General features: G+C 35.2%; 1 pseudogene; it reads left to right on the forward strand.

Moving 5' to 3' along the window:
* Positions 1-916: 916 nt before the first annotated feature.
* Positions 917-1678, forward strand: LOC142839040 (dnaJ homolog subfamily B member 6 pseudogene; annotated as a pseudogene).
* The last annotated feature ends 5735 nt before the right edge of the window (positions 1679-7413 follow it).

Below are 7413 nucleotides of genomic sequence, written 5' to 3' on the forward strand. Positions count from 1 at the left end.
TTACATGTGTATCACTCATATTATAAATTGCTTACAACAATGTTCAATCATCAAACATAAAATATTAAATGGGAAACCATTCACTAATTTTTCAATTCTACTCCATAGCTCTACCACCTTGCCAGAAATATCTAACAGATATGGCCAACAACTTTGAAGAATATACTAAATATTTTTCTGTGCTTTTCTTTGCATATGGTCAACAAGGTTTAAGAAAGTAGGGTCAAAAGCGCAGGAATTTCTGGGACACATATATTCGCAATTGCCCCCAATGCTTCCATGAAGTCAATTCTGATGCAGGCCAGATACCATCTGCAGCTCACTATGCTCAGAGGAAACAGCCAAAATTCTCTGTCAAGTTAGTGCAGAGGGGAGATGAACTAACTTCAGAGTAACTATAAGCCCCCTCCACAACCTTGTGCAAGCACCTGTCCCTACACTTACTACTACAGGTCCAAGGCTTAAATACAAGCTTTCCAGTTAAGACAAGAGAGGAAATCATAAAGAAGAGAGGGAAAGAGAAAGAGAACACTAAAGGGTGCGAACTGTTAAATTAATTAGGAGAAAAGAAAGTGGAAGAATGAGAAAATGGATTATGGTGGTGTCATGGTTAAGCAGAAGGGAAAAGAGTCAACTGAAGATGATCTCACAGCAGCAAATCCCAAAGAAGGGAAAAACACATACAATAACATCACCAAAAACTAAAATAACAGGAACTAGCAATCACTGGTCATTAATATCCTTTACTATAAATGGATTCAACTCACCTATAAAAAGACACAGGCTAACAGATTGGATATGAAAACAGAATCCGGCCAGCGCAGCTGTGCCAGAGCTGCAATGAGACCGGCCTACCGAGTTCCCCACTTGGCTGGGCTGTCGGGTCCTCGGATTTGTTCCAACAATCTGTTAAAACATGGTGGATTACTACAAAGTTCTGGGCGTGCAGAGACATGCTCACCTGAGGACATTAAAAAGGCGTATCAGAAACAGGCACGTACATGGCATCCAAACAAAAATTCTGAAAATAAAGAAGCAGCAGAGCGGAAATTCAAGCAAGTAGCTGAGGCATATTAAGTCTTATCGGATGCCAAAAAAGCAGGACATTTATGACAAATACGGCAAAGAAGAATTAAATGGTGGTGGAGGAGGAGGAGGTGGAAGTCATTTCAACAGTCGGTTTGAGTTTGGCTTCACATTCCAGAATCCAGATGATGTCTTCAGGGATTTTTTTTGGTGGAAGGGACCCATTTTCATTTGACTTCTTTGAAGATCCATTTGATGACTTTTGGGGAAGCCGAAGGGCCTCCTGAGGAAATAGAAGCCGAGGTGCAGGCTCGTTTTTCTCTGTCTTCAGTGGATTTCCTTCTTTTGGTGGTGGATTTCCTGCTTTCGATACAGGATTCAGTCCGTTCAGGTCACTAGGACACGGGGGTCTCACTTCATTCTCTTCAGCATCCTTTGGTGGCAGCGGAATGGGCAACTTCAAATAAATGTCAACTTCTACTAAGATAGTTAATGGCAAGAATAAATTACTACAAAGAGAATTGTGGAGAATGGTCAAGAAAGACTAGAAGTTGAAGAAGACGGGCAGTTAAAATCCTTGACGATAAACCAAGGAGCACCTTGGATAACAAGTAATTCAATCCATGCATTTAACAGAAATGTTAAACCATAACAAACACGATTTGAGGCATAATGGAAATTTTTTTGAAGATTTCAAATGAAGTCAACTTTCTGTATAACTGTACCTAATCTAAAGTAATTTAAAAAATTTTTAAATTTATAAAACAGCTCATCGGATCCCCTAATTGTCATAGACTTTTGAGTTTGTTGCCGGGACCACAAAATAGGACCATTTTTTTGTCTTTAAAATTGTTGTAATCTTTGTATGCACTTTGCTTTAAACAAAACAAAACAAACCGTAATCCGAGGTGAGCCCTGTGACTCTTGAGTAGTAAATGCTAGGACAAGATTGTTCTTGGACACCAGCAGGGATCTGCTTCCCATTGTGTTAAACTGTGAGTGAGGGGTGGCAGCCTGCTGTGAAGTCAGCATTGCCAGATGAACCTTCTGCAGAAATATTTCAATTTTAATTCCAGTATTTAGTAATGAGAGCTATTACTGCATCAATGGTAATACATTTCCGGTTTAGTGCAAATTAAGGATGTTTTCTAGTTGTGCATGGATGTTGGCAAATTCGTCTGTTCTGAAAATTGTTTAAATATGTAATGTTAAGCTTAGGGTTTTTTTTTCTTTTCTTTAAAAATTTAATTATTAATTATGTATACAGCATCTGCCTGTATGTATGCCTGCAGGCCAGAAGAGGGCACCAGATCTCATTACAGATGGTTGCGAGCCACCATGTGGTTACTGGGAATTGAACTCAGGACCTCTGGAAGAACAGTCAGTACTCTCAACCTCCGAGTCATCTCTCAGCACCATAAGCTTAGGTTTTTTAAAAAAAAGCTGGTAACCTGAATCTTTGTCATTTGCTTAGAAAGGGAAAATTCATGTGTATGTGTTTGGTGCATTCTTTCATGAAGAAAGAAAGAAAGAAAGAAAGAAAGAAAGAAAGAAAGAAAGAAAGAAAGAGAATCCATTCTTCTGCTGCATACCAGAAATACACCTTAACCTCAAAGACAGACATCACCTCAGAGTAACAGGTTGAGAAAAAAAATTCCAATCAAATGGACCTTAGAAAAAAAGCTGTTGTAGCTATTCTAATATCAAACAAAATAGATTTCAAACTAAAATCAATCAAAAGAAACAAAGGACATTTCATATTAGTCACAGGAAAAATCCATCAAGAGGAAATCTCAATACTGAACATCTATGCCCCAAATACAAGAACACCGTCATATGTAAAAGAAACGTTTCTAAAGCTTAAATCTCACATTAAACCCTACACACTAATAGTGGGAGACTAACCCTCCACTCTCAGCACTGGACAGTTCTGTCAGACAGAAAATTAACAGAGAAATAAGGGAATTAGCAGATGTTATGACTCAAATGGACTTAACAGACATCTAAAGAACACTCCATACAAACATAAAAGAAGGTGCTTCTTCTCAGCACCTCATGGAACCTTCTTAAAAACTGACCACATACCTGGTCACAAAGCAAATCTCAACAGATACCAAAAATTGAAATAATCACATGCATCTTATTGTATCATCATGGCTTAAAATTAGAATTCAAGAGCAACACTAACTACAGAAAACCCACAAACACATGAAAATAAACAATGTTCACCTAAATCATCAATGGGTTAAGGAAGAAATAAATAAATTAAAGACTTCCTAAAATTCAATCAAAATGACCACACAACATACCCAATTTATGTGAAACAATGAAAGCAGTGTTAAGAGGAAAGTTCATAGAACTAAATTCCTACATAAAGAAGTTGTAAAAATCCCACATTAACGAGCTAACACAACACCTGAAAACTCTAGAACAAAAAAGAGCAAACTCACCCAGGAGGACTAGACAGCAGGAATAATCAAATTGAGAGCTGAGATCAACAAAATAGAGGCAAAGAAAACAATAGAGAGAATCAATGAGACAAAGAGTTGGTTCTTTGAGAAAACCAACAAAATAGACAAACCTTTACCCAAACTAACCAAAAAGCAGAGAGAATATGCAAATTAACAAAATCAGAAATGAAAAGGGGGACATAACAACAGGCAAGGAAGAAATCTAGAGAACCATCAGGCCATATTTTAAAAACGTGTACTCCACAAAATTGAAAAATTTAAAGGAAATGAACAATATTCTGGATAGTTATTACTTACCAATATAAAATTGACACCAGATAAGCAAATTAAATAAAACTATAACTGCTAAACAAATAGAAAAAGTCATCAAAAGTCTCCCAACCAAAAAAAAATAAAAATAAAAAAGCCCAGGACCAGATGGTTTCAGTGCAGAATTCTACAAGATTTTCAAAAAAGAACTAATACAAATACTCCTCAAATTGTTTCACACAACAGAAAAAGAAGGAACATTGCCACACTCTTTATGAGGCTACAATTACCCTGATAACCCAAACCACACAAAGACATTACTAAGAAAGCGAACCACAGACCAATCTCCCACATGAACATTGATGCAAAAATACTCAATAAATACTGGCAAACCAAATCCAAGAACACATCAGAAAAATCATCCACAATGACCATCCCAGAGATGCAGGCATGGTTCAACATACGATAATCTGTCAATGTAATTCACCATATAAACAAACTGAAAAAAAAAAGAAACCACATGATCATTTCATTAGATGATGAAAAAGCCTTCAAGAAAATACAACATCCCTTCATGATAAAGGTCTTTGAGAGAGCAGGGATACAAGGAACATACCTAAAACTAATAAAGGCTGCAAGCCAACAGCCAACATAAAACTAAATGGAGAGAAATTTTAGATTCAGAGTAAATTTCTAAATCACTCTAAATACATTACTGTCCCCTATTTAATTTTATTTATATTGTCATGTGTAAAGTATATTCACACATCACAATACTATATATTAAAATATGTATACTTAATTATATAGCAGATCTAGATATTGATAGCCAACAGAAGCAAATATAGGACAAAAATGAGATAGATTCAGCAAATTCAGAGTAACGAAGTTGGCCTGATAGAGCATTAACATAACACTAGGCTTCCTGACTTAAAAACACTGATATAACAAAACCAGGTCTATCTGTGTTGTCACATAATAAATAAATGACCCTCGGGGCTTTTGTAATCGTTGCTTGATTGAATTACTGTCCCTGAGAGGTTCAGTGGAGCATTTCCTACTTTGTAGCAGTCTCCGTGATTCTAATATTTATAAACAGCAAAAGCAGCAGGCCACAAATAGAAACAACATCGGAATTACGATGGTTTTCAAACTACCCAACAGCCCATTTATAAATTCTCATTCCTTTAACCCCATTTTAACTTGTTGTGTTCACGGTGTTGTCAAGTTTCCTACAATGGATGTAAAAGAACAAGTACTTTAAATTTATTTACAGCTGTTATCTACAAAAGACTGCTTAATATGTCTGTTCTCACATTAGAACACCATTCATCTTATGAAATGTATGGTAAAAAAATGTAATTATTGTTCTACAATCATTTGCAATTTTCCCTAGCTTTGATCCTTAAAAAAATAAGTAGGAGTCACACCTAATATACTCCATATTATTTCAATTCCATTTTACTTGTGTTGTATGCATAAACTAAATTTATGCCCCAAATTCTTCTTCCCTTTCAAAAGATCTAGATTCATCCCTAAATTCAGTAATATATGGGAAAGCATAAAATATTTAGGTTTTGGTTGTGTAGGAGTAACTTTGATCAGTAAAAATACCTAGATGAGTAAATATTTTTAGTTCTTTAAATTTATATCAATAAGATATAAATTTTTTAAATCAATAAGATAATACATTTAAAAATGATTCTCAATTTCTCACCAGCAAAACAGTTCCTTGTCCACCCTCTGCTGGCCTTATGAGGGTAGTTCAGCTTGACAAAGAGTCATGTATTTAGCATGGAGAAGGAGAAACACTTGCAAACACTTTAAGCATTACACAATTACTTAAACTACAATTAAAATCCAAGTTAAAATTTATACATTTTTCATGCTTAAAGCACATTTTAGATTCATGGTATCCAGAAACTGAAAGAATATCAATATGAAATTAAATTAATTTGAAATGTTTAAGCAGGCAGAGAGGAAGAATAAAAGATCCCAAAGAAGAGTGCATCCTTTAGTAATTACAAATAATATGAACTAAACAAAAGAGTGAAATGCTTGTTAATCATTCATGATGCTTTAATTGTTCATATCTGTAGAAGAAACCGGAGTCCTCATCTATACACCCACACAAAACTAAAATTTAGGTGGAAGTTTAAAACTTTCAATATAAAAACCTAAATCAATATAAAGACTAGTAACCATTTGAAGAATTGCATATCTCTAAATAGGAACTGTCAAAAATAAGACACCTAGAAAGTCACAGAAGAAATGAGAGTCACATTTAACTGCAAATGCAGTTGACACGAGGAACCTCAGTAAAGGCAGAGGCGTAATTGGTGTCAAAAACTGCAAGAGATATAATACATTGAGGCACAACACCCTAGTGTGCACAGAGCATCTATAAATTGGAGAGAGAATAAAAATAACTCAATGGAAAAATAAAGATTTATCTTTAAAATCTAATCTCAGCATGGGGATATTCATCAGTAACACCAACACCCTAGAGGCTGGAGTAGGAGCATCACAGCTTCAAGGCTAGCCTGAGCTAATCAGGTCCCACCTTTCTCTAGAGGAAGCAGAAATGCATCAGGGGAAGAGAAGAGGTAGAAAGAAAATTCTGAATGGTCAGTAAGTGTGGAAACGTTTTCTCAGCTTCCTTAGTAATCAAGGCAAGTGAAAATAAAATGTAATGTATAGTAAAGGTTATAAATCACTGATAGGCCAGTTCACTCAAGCCTGTGCCGACCAAAAATTAAATCAATAACAATATGCAAGTTGCCGCAAAAGTTATATTTTGGCACTAACTATAAATCAAACACACACACACGCAAACAACTTTTGGTGAAGTAATTCTTTTTAGAATTTATCCAATAAAATTTCAAACAGTCAATACCAGAGAATATACATATAGCAGCACATGACATGATATGTTTGGAGTAGCAAAAAATAGAGAAATTCAAATACCAAAGGAAAAAATATGAATTAAATTTGATAGCATCATTCTTTTACACATTGATTTAGAAGAAGGACCTAACTGGATATTTACACACTTATTATAAATAACTATTTTTATCATGATGAGTCATTCAGATGACTCATAATAAATCACTAAGGAAAGCATAAATAATATGCCATTTATATGTGATTTCTGGGGTGTGTGTGTGTGTGTGTGTGTGTGTGTGTGTGTGTGTATGTGTGTATGAGAAGTTGCAGGAAATGATTAGGACTTCTATTTCGACTAACAAAGAGAAACTCATGGGTAGTCTGGAAGTAATTTTCAACTATATTATTTATAAATCATTCATTCTTTGTAACATTTTATTTTTTCCAGTTAAAAATATATTAATTCATGAATAACATAACAGCTTAATGAAGGAAATGAAGTGCACAGAGTCGATAGAAAGTACTCATATATTACATCTCTCTTAGTTTGGATTTCTATTGCTGCAACAAAACACTGTGACCGAAAAGCAAGTTGGGAAGGAAAAGGTTTATTTGATTCACATTTTCACATTGCTGTTCATCACCAAAGGAAGTCAGGACAGAAATGCAAACAGGGAAGGAACCTGAACCTGGAGACAAGAGCCAGCACAGAGGACGTAGTGATATTTCATTTTAATAAATACAGCTTGCCTGAAGTAAAACAGTCCCACTGATCAGCCTT

Source organism: Microtus pennsylvanicus, chromosome 20, assembly GCF_037038515.1.
Source record: "Microtus pennsylvanicus isolate mMicPen1 chromosome 20, mMicPen1.hap1, whole genome shotgun sequence".
Lineage (NCBI taxonomy): Eukaryota > Metazoa > Chordata > Mammalia > Rodentia > Cricetidae > Microtus > Microtus pennsylvanicus.